Source organism: Mytilus galloprovincialis, chromosome 14 (assembly GCF_965363235.1).
Source record: "Mytilus galloprovincialis chromosome 14, xbMytGall1.hap1.1, whole genome shotgun sequence".
NCBI classification, from domain to species: domain Eukaryota; kingdom Metazoa; phylum Mollusca; class Bivalvia; order Mytilida; family Mytilidae; genus Mytilus; species Mytilus galloprovincialis.
Window position 1 is genome coordinate 38,034,851 of NC_134851.1, and position 11,944 is coordinate 38,046,794.

General features: G+C 35.7%; 1 long non-coding RNA gene across 1 annotated transcript; it reads left to right on the top strand.

Annotated features, from left to right (window-relative positions):
* Positions 1 to 368: 368 nt before the first annotated feature.
* LOC143059647 (uncharacterized) lies at positions 369 to 11,172 on the top strand. The gene is made up of 2 exons (XR_012973548.1): positions 369 to 860; positions 6,223 to 11,172. It is a non-coding gene; the product is annotated as an uncharacterized LOC143059647 (long non-coding RNA).
* Positions 11,173 to 11,944: the final 772 nt, after the last annotated feature.

An 11,944-nucleotide genomic window follows, 5' to 3' on the forward strand; every position in this document is an offset into this window, starting at 1 on the left:
CCAACCACCACTGGTTCCAGTGCAGCCACCACCAGTTCAGGCTGCAGCTTCAGGGCAGGGTAGCAATAGACCCGCGCCCCCAGGTTTTACAAACTCTAAGATCATGGTAAACTTAAAGCATTACAATGGTGACACTGATGCGGTTCAATGGTGGGCAAGTTTTCTTGCCTACATTACCCTTCAGCGAATGGCAGAATGGGAGGCAATTCTTGTACTACCCTTTTATTTATGTGGCATTGCCGAACAATGGTTTGAAATGATTGATTCAACCACAAAAGCCTCGTTGGCTAACATAAAACTATCCTTTCTCAACCGTTTTAAACAACACAAACAAGAAGACAGTCAATTTGGTCTTACTTATCTCCGCCAACAAGAAAATGAACCGGTTGATCAATATCTACACCGAGCCTTAAATTACAATAAAACGAACAGTGTTTCAGAACAATTTTTAGTAAAACTTGCTTATAGAGGTTTAAAACCACAGATTCAACAAATAGTTGTACCACAAAATCCTGTATCAATGTCCGACTTACTCAGCAAGTCGATTACAGCTGAAATGACCGTAAATATGGTACAACCTCAACAATCGAGTGTTGAAAATTCTATTATAAAAGCTGTTTCATCCATTGAAGACAAAATTATGGACAAAATTTCTCAAAGATTAGACTCTATAGCCGCAATTAGTTCCAACAAACAACAGTCTGATTATGTGCCTTACAATACAAGAAATAATGCTAATAGTTATCAAAATTCACAATCTTTTCAGGTGCCTACTTACAATGACCGCCAGCCAATGATGCCAGTTCAAAGACAAAGACCAGTAATGAGTAACGGTCCACCTGGATCCTGTATTGGGTGTGGTAAGTCATGTAAATCAAGGTCAATCTGCCCCGCTTACAAAAATTCATGTCATAAGTGTGGCAAACAAGGTCATTTCAGCTATGTTTGTTTAAGCAAGGGAAACCAACATGTGTCACAAGGTAATAGGGCATAGGGATTCGAGCCTTCCTTTAGGCAGCAGTCTAGGGGTAGGCACAAGGATGATAAAAATCATTGTCATGAAAATGACAAAACTGGTACAAACAATGAGGTTTGCACAATTATTTCTTTAGACTCAGACAAATGCACAACTTATGTCACCATAGGTACAACCAGAACCAAAGCTTTGATAGATACAGGTGCAAATATTTCTGTCATAAATAGAAATCTTTTAGATAGGACCTCTTATGCTAAAGTTCCACTGCAACCTGGGGCAATGAAACAAGTTATTGCAGCCAATGGCAATCATGTTCAAGTTCTAGGCAAGCTTTCAATTACCCTTCATGTAGGCAATAAACAGTTTACTCAAACTGTTCATGTACTTGATCAACTTCATCATTCTCTCATTCTTGGTGTTGATTTCATGAAGAAAAATGGAGCCTTCATCAATTTTCAAGATTGTACTTTAGAGTTGAAAGATAACCCAAATATTGTTCTTAGTTCTATCACTCTAAATTCAGGCTTAGTTCGAACTAAAAAGGTGGTTACTATTCCTAAACATTCTGAAACCTTGATTCAGGTATCTGTCTCAAAGCAAGACGAAGATAGCACAGTACTTTTAGAACCTTTAGATGCTCCTCCTCAATTTCTTCAGAATGTAGTTGTGGCAAAATGTCTAGTCAAAATTCATAATGGCAAAGCTCATTGAAGACTTTTAAATCCCACGGCTACAGACATTAAGCTAAGACCACACAAAGTTATTGCCAAGGTGTCACATGTCAGTACTGAAGAAATTCACTATATAGATGATAAGCAATCAGCTGATACTCCTTCTTTTTCTCCTACTACTAAATCAAAGTCTGACGACATGACTTTTGATCTTTCTAGTGCTTGTTTGACTTCAATTGAAAAACAAAAGCTTCTAGCTTTCCTTCAGAAAAACAGGTTTATCTTTGCAAATTCTCTCAAAGAGCTAGGTTGCACCCATTTATATAACCACCACATAGAAACAGTTCCTGGTGCGAAACCTTTTAGATCACCTCCATATAGGCAAACTCCAAAAGTTCGAGCAGAACAAGATAGGCAGGTCAAAGAACTTCTTGACAATGACATTATTGAACCCTCATGTTCTAATTGGGCTTCACCCGTTGTCATGTGCTTCAAGAAATCAGGCGAGATGAGAATGGCGATTGACTATAGGAAGGTAAATGCGCTTAGTATTCCTCAGACCTTCCCGTTACCCCATATGGAGAGTGTATTTGATGCCATTGGAGAGGTCAAGGCCCAGTATTTCTCATGTGTCGATTTAAAATCTGGTTTTCATCAGGTCCCTCTAACTGAAGAGAGCAAACACAAAAGTGCCTTTATCACACAGACAGGAATCTATCAGTTTAAGAGGATGCCATTTGGTCTAATGAACAGTCCTATCACCTTTCAGGCTATGATGTCTCATGTTCTTAGGGGCCTCAACTGGAAATTTGTATTGGTATATGTCGATGACATTCTCATTTTCTCTCAAACTTTTGAAGACCATTTAAACCACCTGTCCCAAGTCTTTGATCGGTTGAGGCATGCCAATTTGAAACTTCACCCTAGTAAGTGCCACTTTGCAGTGAAGGAAATTATGTTTTTGGGTCATATCATTTCTAGAGAAGGCGTCAAAGTAGATCCAGCTAAAACCAGTGCTGTCAGCAAGTTTCCAACCCCACAAACACAAAAACAGTTAAGAAGCTTTCTAGGCATGGCAAACTACTATCGTCGTTTCATTAAGGACCATTCTAAGATTGTCTTTCCTTTAAACTCTTTACTTCACAAAGACCAACCTGTAAAACTGAAGTGGACTCCAAAATGTCAAACAGCCTTTGACACTATCAAACATGCCCTTGTCAATGCTCCAGTTCTTAGTTATCCAGATTTAGACAAACCTTTTATTCTCACATGTGATGCATCTGATACTGCCATTGCTTTCGTACTAGGACAACTGAATTCTGATAACAAGGAATATGCTATTGCCTATGGCAATAAATCTTTAACAAAGGAAGAGCGCAATTATACCACATCAGAAAAAGAGTGCTTAGCTATTCTTAAAGGTGTTGAAACTTTCCGTCCTTATCTGGCCAACAGTGCTTTCACAGTCATTACTGATCATAATGCTCTAGTTTGGTTAAAGTCAGCTAAGCACACAGGTAGACTTTCTAGATGGGCTCTAAAACTTCAGGATCTTAATTTTGACATTATTCATCGTCCAGGGAAAAGTAATGTTGTAGCTGATTGTCCAAGTCGTGTACCCAATCCTTTTCGGGCCACACAAATTGACACTGGTTCTATACCAATTCAAGAGCAGGGTATATCTTCTTTCGACTCTATTGAATCCCATGTTTCTTTAGAAAACCAGAGTTCTGAATCTGAGGATGAAGTACAGTTTGGAGCTGAAGTGCATTTCTATTATGCATCTGAACATGCAACAGATTGTCAAGAATGTCCTATCATATCTGCAGTAGATACTGAAAACATTCAAAACATAGTTGAGGATAAACCTGCTCTCTCTGAACTACAAAAACAATGTCCTGAATTTTCAGCCATCTACACTTATCTTGAATCTGGTGACCTTCCTGAAGAATCAAAACACAGAGATAAAGTTGTTTCAGAGAGCAAATATTTTTCTTTGTCGGATAGTGTTCTTTTTCATTGGTATCAGAAACGTTGCAGAGGCATGGACCCTGAGTTTAGAAGAATCAAGCAAATAGCCCTTCCTAAATCTCTGCGACTTGAAGCGCTCCAATCATATCATGATTCATTGGCAGCAGGAGGACATTTTGGTATTGACAAAGTCAACAATTCCCTCATACAAAAATATTGGTGGAAAAGTATGCATCAAAATATCACAGACTATGTTAAATCCTGTGATAGGTGTCAGAGAGCAAAGCAAAACTGTAATCCAAACAGACCCCCTCTTACCAAGATGCCCCAAGTTGGTCGTTTCGACAGATGGCATATAGATGTTCTTGGCCCCCTTACTAAAAACTCTCAAGGTTATGAGTACATCTTATTGGTCATTGATGCTTTTACTAGATGGTGTGAAGCATTTCCCATGAAAACCCAGACTGCAAAGGAGATAGCGGATAATCTATACACAGGAGTTGTATCTAGATTTGGTTGCCCAAGAGTTTTGCTAAGTGACAGAGGTCAGCCCTTCATGTCAAAGATTGTCAAAGCTATGTGTGAAATCCTCCAAGTTACTCAGCATCATACCACATCTTACCACCCTAACACAAATGGCACTGTCGAGAGACAAAATCACACACTTGCTCAGTCACTTAGAACTTACTGTAATGATACCCATGACAAGTGGCCTTCTCTCATCCCAGGTATTATGATGGCCTTTCGAAGATCAGTTTGTGCAACCACAGGTTTTTCTCCTTTTTACATGTTGTTTGGCCAAGAGATGAAAATCCCATTTGATATTGCTTTAGAGCCAAAGGACTCCTTGCCACAGGACACACGAGTGTACATTGACCAGTTCCTGTCAAACATTAAGATGTCACACAAGATTGCACTTCAGAATGAGGCAGCTCAAAAAGAAAAAGACAAAGTGAGGCATGATCAAACAGCCAGAGTACGAACATTTGCTATAGGAGATCTTGTTTTACTAAAGGTCCACAAATTTCCTAAAGGTCAGTCACGAAAGCTTTGTGACAAAGCTACTGGTCCATATCGAATAGAAGAAATTGGTCCAAATTACACATATGGTATCAGAAGAATCTCAGACCACAAAAAGCAAGCTTCATTAGTCAATGCTACCAATCTGCAACCATATATACGACCTGATCCTACTCGGCAGAGACTCTCTCAAGACGATCAAAATATTCCCCCAGATCCAGACTCAGACTCTGACTCAGACCCAGAAGTTGACCAAGATGATGAAGTAACCCCAAATGTCAATGTTGAAGCAACCCAACAACCCACCCCAACCCCTCAGCAAACTCCAGACCCTGCTACAAGGTACCAAATCCAAAAAGTTTTACGAGGTCGACGAAAACATGGACGCAGAGAGATGTATATTAAATGGCTTGATGGTTCATGCACTTGGGAACCTGATACATGCTTCGACCAAGAGATGTCAGATTTCATTAATAGTAGATGGACAAAACAAGGAAAACGCAGGAAATCCTACTTTAATTGATATTAGTTTTCTCGTTTTCTACCTAGTTGTTCTTTTGTTTTCACTCTTATTTTATTTCTCATTCTGGTTAGGTTTTAAGTCATTGTTTTTCTACATTTCATGCAAAGAAGTCTCTACTTGAAGTTAGTATTCAAACGTGACCAGGACTATACCAGGACCAAGAAAATTCATGTGAAGAAAGATACCTCAGTATCACCACCTTGTTTATAGAAGATACATCCGTATCACCACCTTGTTTATAGAAGATACATCTGTATCATCACCTTGTTCATAGAAGATACATCAGTATCACCACCTTGTTCATATTATACATCAGTATCACCACCTTGTTCATATTATACATCAGTATCACCACCTTGTTCATAGAAGATACCTCAGTATCACCACCTTGTTCATATTATACATCAGTATCACCACCTTGTTCATAGAAGATACCTCAGTATCACCACCTTGTTCATAGAAGATACCTCAGTATCACCACCTTGTTCATAGAAGATACCTCAGTATCACCACCTTGTTCATAGAAGATACCTCAGTATCACCACCTTGTTCATAAAAGATACATCAGTATCACCCCCTTATGATTATAGGATACCTCAGTATCACCACCTTGTTTATTAGAAGGATACCTCAGTATCACCCCTTGTTTATTATAGGATACCTCAGTATCACCCCCTTGTTTATTAGAAGGATACCTCAGTATCACTCCACCCCTTTTGAAAGTGTATAAAAGAGATTTTCACTTTAGTTTTATTAGTATATTATTGTATGTCTTTTGAGGTTCACCAATTACTACTTTCGACTCATATACCTTTTGGTAATAATAGATTGAAGAAATGCTAGCTTGAGATTATTGTTCCAAATATATATGTCTTAGTTTATTATCTATTCTGATAAGTGGCTTTACTTGTACTGATCAGATCTCGAAATTTGGATTTGCTTTTGATGTTATTTTACAGTTATTTCTGTAGTCTTTAGTGCTAGATTGTATGTTGAGACGTCAACTTTCAGTCACCTTAAAAATTGGCATATCTAACTTTCTGCATTTGATATCGTTGTAGGCCACTCTTTGACTATTTTGAACAGTCTCCTTCTCACCTATATAGTCCTTTTAAGTATGTTTTCTGCTGGTGCCACAACCTCATCTCCCCAAGATGTTATCCAAAGACTCAACTATGGAGTAGTGTTTCGCCCAGATTCAAAGATGTACCTAGCCAAAGAAGCATGGCTACACACATTCCAAATAGATATACCAAGACCCAGAGAAATTCACATTTCTAAATTGCCAATTTGTTCGTACAAGAACCACTCCAGTATATGTTCATCAATGAACAGTATGAGACATTTTATCCAGCATTTACACGACTCAATGGAACATGATTTGAAAGAAACAATACAAGCAATTAGAATATTAGTTCCTCAGACTAAATTATTTGAATCAAATAGAAATGGTCGCGCCATTCTCCCTTTTATTGGCTCAATGGCCAAAGGTTTATTTGGATTGGCAACAATGAGTGATGTTCAGTTGTTGGCCAATCACATAAATGCTTTAAATGCAAAATCTAGAAGTATAACTCAAGCTCTCCAGCAACATAGTGATCACCTTTCATCTTTTGTGAAAGTGATCGATAAAAGAACATCCAATTTAATGCAGGGTATTAAAGACAATTCATTAGAAATTCAGACAATTGCCCATTCATTTCAATTAGCAATAGTTTCGTCGGAACAATCCATGGTGAATATTTCACAGATTCTAATCACCCTAACTAACAATTTTAATGTCTTGAAATCTAACTTACTTCAGTTACAGAATGCTTTTCAATCCTTGGTAGAAGGACGAATTTCACCTTTCCTCATTCCAAAACATGATTTTTCTCGCACGCTTCACCAAATTCAGAGCACATTAAACAAGAAGTACCCTGGTTTCTATTTAACACATTCTCATCCTTCATATTATTACACTACATCCAACTTTATATTTACCCGTAATTTCTCATCTCTTTTCATCACGGTGCAATTTCCAGTATCCTCGCATGCACAACCTCTTCAACTCTATAAAATCATATCTTTACCCGTACCAACGCCTACTAATAAGACAACTAAGCATGCAACTAAATTGTTAGATTTACCACAATACCTTGCACTAACCTATCAGCATGATTATTACCTCCCCGTATCAACTGATGACCTAACTAATTGTGTGCATGGACCTATTGTTTTCTGTACTTTTAATAAGGCACTCATTCCTATAACTGTTCCTGATTGTTCCCTTGCATTGTTCCAAAATAATGTCAAACAGGTATCAAGACTTTGCAATTTTAGGTTTCTAGAAAATCACCTTTCTCATGATATTATTGAGTTAACACCAACTTCGGTGCTTGTTTACGACAGTGAAGAATTGGACTTAGTTTGTCCTCAAAGCCAAAGAAAGATACCTGGGTGCACATTCTGTGTTATCAACATACCCTGCAAATGTTCATTGTCAACTAGGAAACTATATTTTTCTCCCAGATTAGTTGATTGTTATGAGTCAAGTTCAAATTTTTCAATTTTTCATCCAGTTAATTTAGCCCTTGTACAGGAATTTTTCGATGAAAAGCGATTTACCTCCCTTTTAGCAGATTCTCTTTTTACTACTCCTGTACAATTAGCAATCCCAGATTTTTCTTTTTATAACCATAGTATGTCAAAGATTTTAGCAGCAGACACAAAGACCCATTTAAGTTTAAAGAAAATAGCTGTTGCTGCTAAAAAGGATAAAATGATTTTTAAAACTTTAACTGAACCCCTGTTGTCTGGAGATATAAGCTTGCAGTCTTCTTGGCTGGATACAAATACTATTGTTAGTTTTTGTTCACTTGGCATTGCTATTCTTTCACTTTTCGCTTTCGCATTTTTATTTTGTAAAACAAGAAAGATAGCAATGACCATGACAATTATGCAACAAATGTCGCACACCAAGTCTCAGAGTGTACCTTCTTTTATTTATGTTAAACCCACTCAGCTTCCTCAAGCGGAGCAAGATGATATTATGGATAGAGTTAAGTCATTTTTCTCATCAGAATTTTCATGGGTACACGCTTCTGTTATTTTGAGTATTTTAGTTTTAATCTTTTTGTTATTTGTAATATGTTATTTGTACAAATCAAAGCACAATCGGTGTACCTCATTAGTTTTGGAAGTAACCTGTGGCGGCGACTGTGTTGTCATCCCAATATTAGATTTATCCTTGTGCCCATCTTACTACGGATTTTCAAGACCATCGGTCTTAGATTTGACTGTTGCCTCATTCCCCTCATGTAAAATGTTCGCAGTGTGGTCATCATTTGAAGTTACAAACAAGCTTACTCAAAAGTTTGTCAAGATTCCAACCACACTTACCCTAAGTTTTCTTCAGTCTTATAGAATTAAGAAAGTTTTGGCACAGCCATTTAATGCCTATATTTATGTGACACATCAAGGTTTCGCTACTATGTTGAGTCAGCCAGCAAATGTTTCTAAGCAAACAGTTCAAGCATTAGCAGCAGATTCAGATTCACTTTATCCTAGTCTTTTAGCATGAATTTTCAATTCATTTCCTAAGTTAGTGAACAACTAATTTTCAAAAAGAGTAATTATTGTACCTTGTTTGTCACAATTCAATGATTCTTAATGTATATATATGTGTAAATATGACCCCTTGATTTTTTGGTTATTAGACATGACTTTATCTAAACCCCCCTTTTATGGCAGATATTATGACCTTGATGAGCATGACTTGCATTCAAATTTTGTTTAATATATTACTGGTTTCATATATTTTTTGGTTTATATATATGTATACAGAACTATTGGCATCATTGGCAACAGCAACCTGAAAAGTAGGCACCATCAACAAAAACCATTGTGAATAAAAAGCATTATTCTTGGATATATATCAATTCACTTGGAAACCCCATATCAACCGTTGGATTGGACCTATTCAAACTACACATGGACACTCCGTATCAACCGTTGGATCGAACCTATTCTCAAACTACACATGAACATTCATAGGATGGAATTCATATCGTAACCGATCATTATGTTTCCACAAACCGTACCGTTGGACATCCCAAAATTAACCATGGACATGATGACCGTCACCCCTCGTTCCAGCAGATGTGTGTTTCTCAAATGAACAATCAAAGACTTTATTTTAATTTTATTGATGACATTTAATAAAAAAAAAATTGTGTAATGATATAACATTTTGAAGCTTTGGGGTCCAAAGCAGTTGGGCCAGGGAGGAGTTGTCACAGTGTAATTTTGCTTAAAAATTCTTATTTGAATTTTTATTAAGAAAAGCCTTATTTTAATATTTGAATTTTTATATTGCAATAATTTTACATTTAATGAAAAACATTTTGAAGTTTTGTTACAAATAGACGCTTCATTCATTCTTTGTTAAATTTAGCTTAACTTTATTTATTCTTTGTCGCATTTAGAAATTCTTAAGGACATAAGAAACAGGTGTTTAATTAAGTATTAACTTTTCTCTTTGTCAAATCTTAAGTGACAGATTTTAGTATATAAGATCCTCTTACACTCTTTTGTTCAAAAAGATGTAAATTCTTTGTCTACATTAGTTTCAATTAAGCTCTTACGTAAAGCTTCTCCGAGCGATATAGGGGATAATCCTAACACGTGGTAACTTTAATTTTTGTGTTACCATGGATTAATATGTAGAAACGAATTCTGATTGGTTGAACCTGCAAAATTGTCCAAATCTGTGAATTGTCTTTATTCACTCAATAGCGTCACTTTTCAAATTGAACGCATTGAATAAAGACCAATTCCTAGAAAACAGATTTGACTATTTTCAGGTAAGTGAAAACTAAGTTTTATTTTATTTTAAAAATCTATTTCCTTTATAGATTCAAAGTATTTATTTCATTTTTACAATGTATATTTAAAAGTTCTAAAAGCTCATTCTAATGAGTTAAGCCAATTTAGCATTTTTAAGAGAAATTATCATTTTCAATAGTTAGAGAAAGACGCCAAACCAGTTGGTCAATTTTAAATATGTATATATCTTTTTCAAGTTAATATTTTGAAAGTTTTTATTAATTTCAAACATATTAAGTATTTTTGTAAATGAACACTAGTTGCCAAAACTAGACTAAAATGAACACGCTTCATCAGAAGTAATTTTTATATGGGAGACAACTCCAGTTTTACCGCGACAATTTCATGAGCAAGTAATATGTCTCAATTTACAGTTTACCCATTATTTGTAAACAATGGTAGGTGTAAGAACATAATTATTCAAAGCTTTTTGCATTAGTTCTCATGGTCGTTAGGTAACAGAAAGCTCTTAGAAGCTAGTAAACTGATGTTCTCTATTTTTCCCATTGCAAAGCCCAATGTTGCATTTGTTTTCTTATTTCATAAGATTCCCAGTTTGTTACATAGTTTTTTGGTTCAAAGTAAATGCGTTTATTGAACTTCATTTATTGTGTTATATGCTATATGTATAAAGTCCCCCATGTTATTATTTTTAGTATGTGAGCTAGTCCCAGTCCCAAGTTTTAACTTTCAGTTATCTCCCCCTTTTAATATGCAAATTTGTTTACAACTGTTTGCTTGTCTGTAAATAATAGCCTTCAGCTATGTCATACTGTAAATACATGTTTTTAATAGTAAAAGTTTCTGAGAATAAGTTGAAATTATTATTATAGAGATATTTGGTTGTTAAATTAGAACAAATGAATAGTTTATAAGTTGTTTAATTGTTTACTGCAAAGTCCCATGCATGTCAGGCTGCACAATTAAGAAACCAGTCAAACCCTTTACGAGTTTACACCGTTCAAGGTGAAATAGTGAGAAACTTCACAGTTCCATCTTCAGTATTGATATTCATGATTTGTTATTGTATTGCATATATTGACCGCATTAATATTGTTATACTTTATATTTTATTATGTAATACTGTTATTATATATATGACTTTTCAAATTGAACGCATTGAATAAAGACCAATTCTCAGAAAACAGATTTGACTATTTTCAGGCCGGTCAAAAGACTCCCGTCAACAAGATCATTATATCTTGTCACAGCTGAAAATCATACAGTCATATCACCCTGCATCTGCCTGTCACACTTGCTTCAAAAAGCTCTACCACAAAAGAACAAACAACAAACACCCAAAACCTAAGTTTGACAATATCATAAATAAGGGGACGGTATTCGTGAGTCTAAGGAATATATTTAATACAAACAAAAATGTTCCGAATGTGATCAGTGAAATATTTTTGCTCATACAAGATTGCAGAAGGAAAAGAAGACATCAACGACAAAAGTGCATTTTACTTGATAAATTATGAGCATTCACGCTGTGTATGACATAAGTTTTAAGTGTAAAAAGGTAAAAGTTGATTGTAAGTATATTAAATGCTAATGCATCAGACATGTTATCTATATTTTCAAGTGTTTTACTGCAATTTAAAAGATTTTAAGTAAATGATATTCTGCACTTTTCTAGTTCGACTTGTTCGTCATAATACTTTTTCATTGGTCAAGGTTTAATATTCCGATATTGAAAACATTTCATAAAGTTCATGAGATAGAAGGAAGGATAGAAGGATGGAAGGAAGGATGGTAGATCGATTGGCTGATTATACCTTTCTAAATTTTTGGAAATCAACATTAAGTGTCTGCATACCGGTTTGTCAATATGCATTCAGATACATATTACCGAGAGAGGTCAATCTGCAATATATCGTCATTAAATTGAGAAGGTTTTTTTTTCTTCTAGAAATGGAA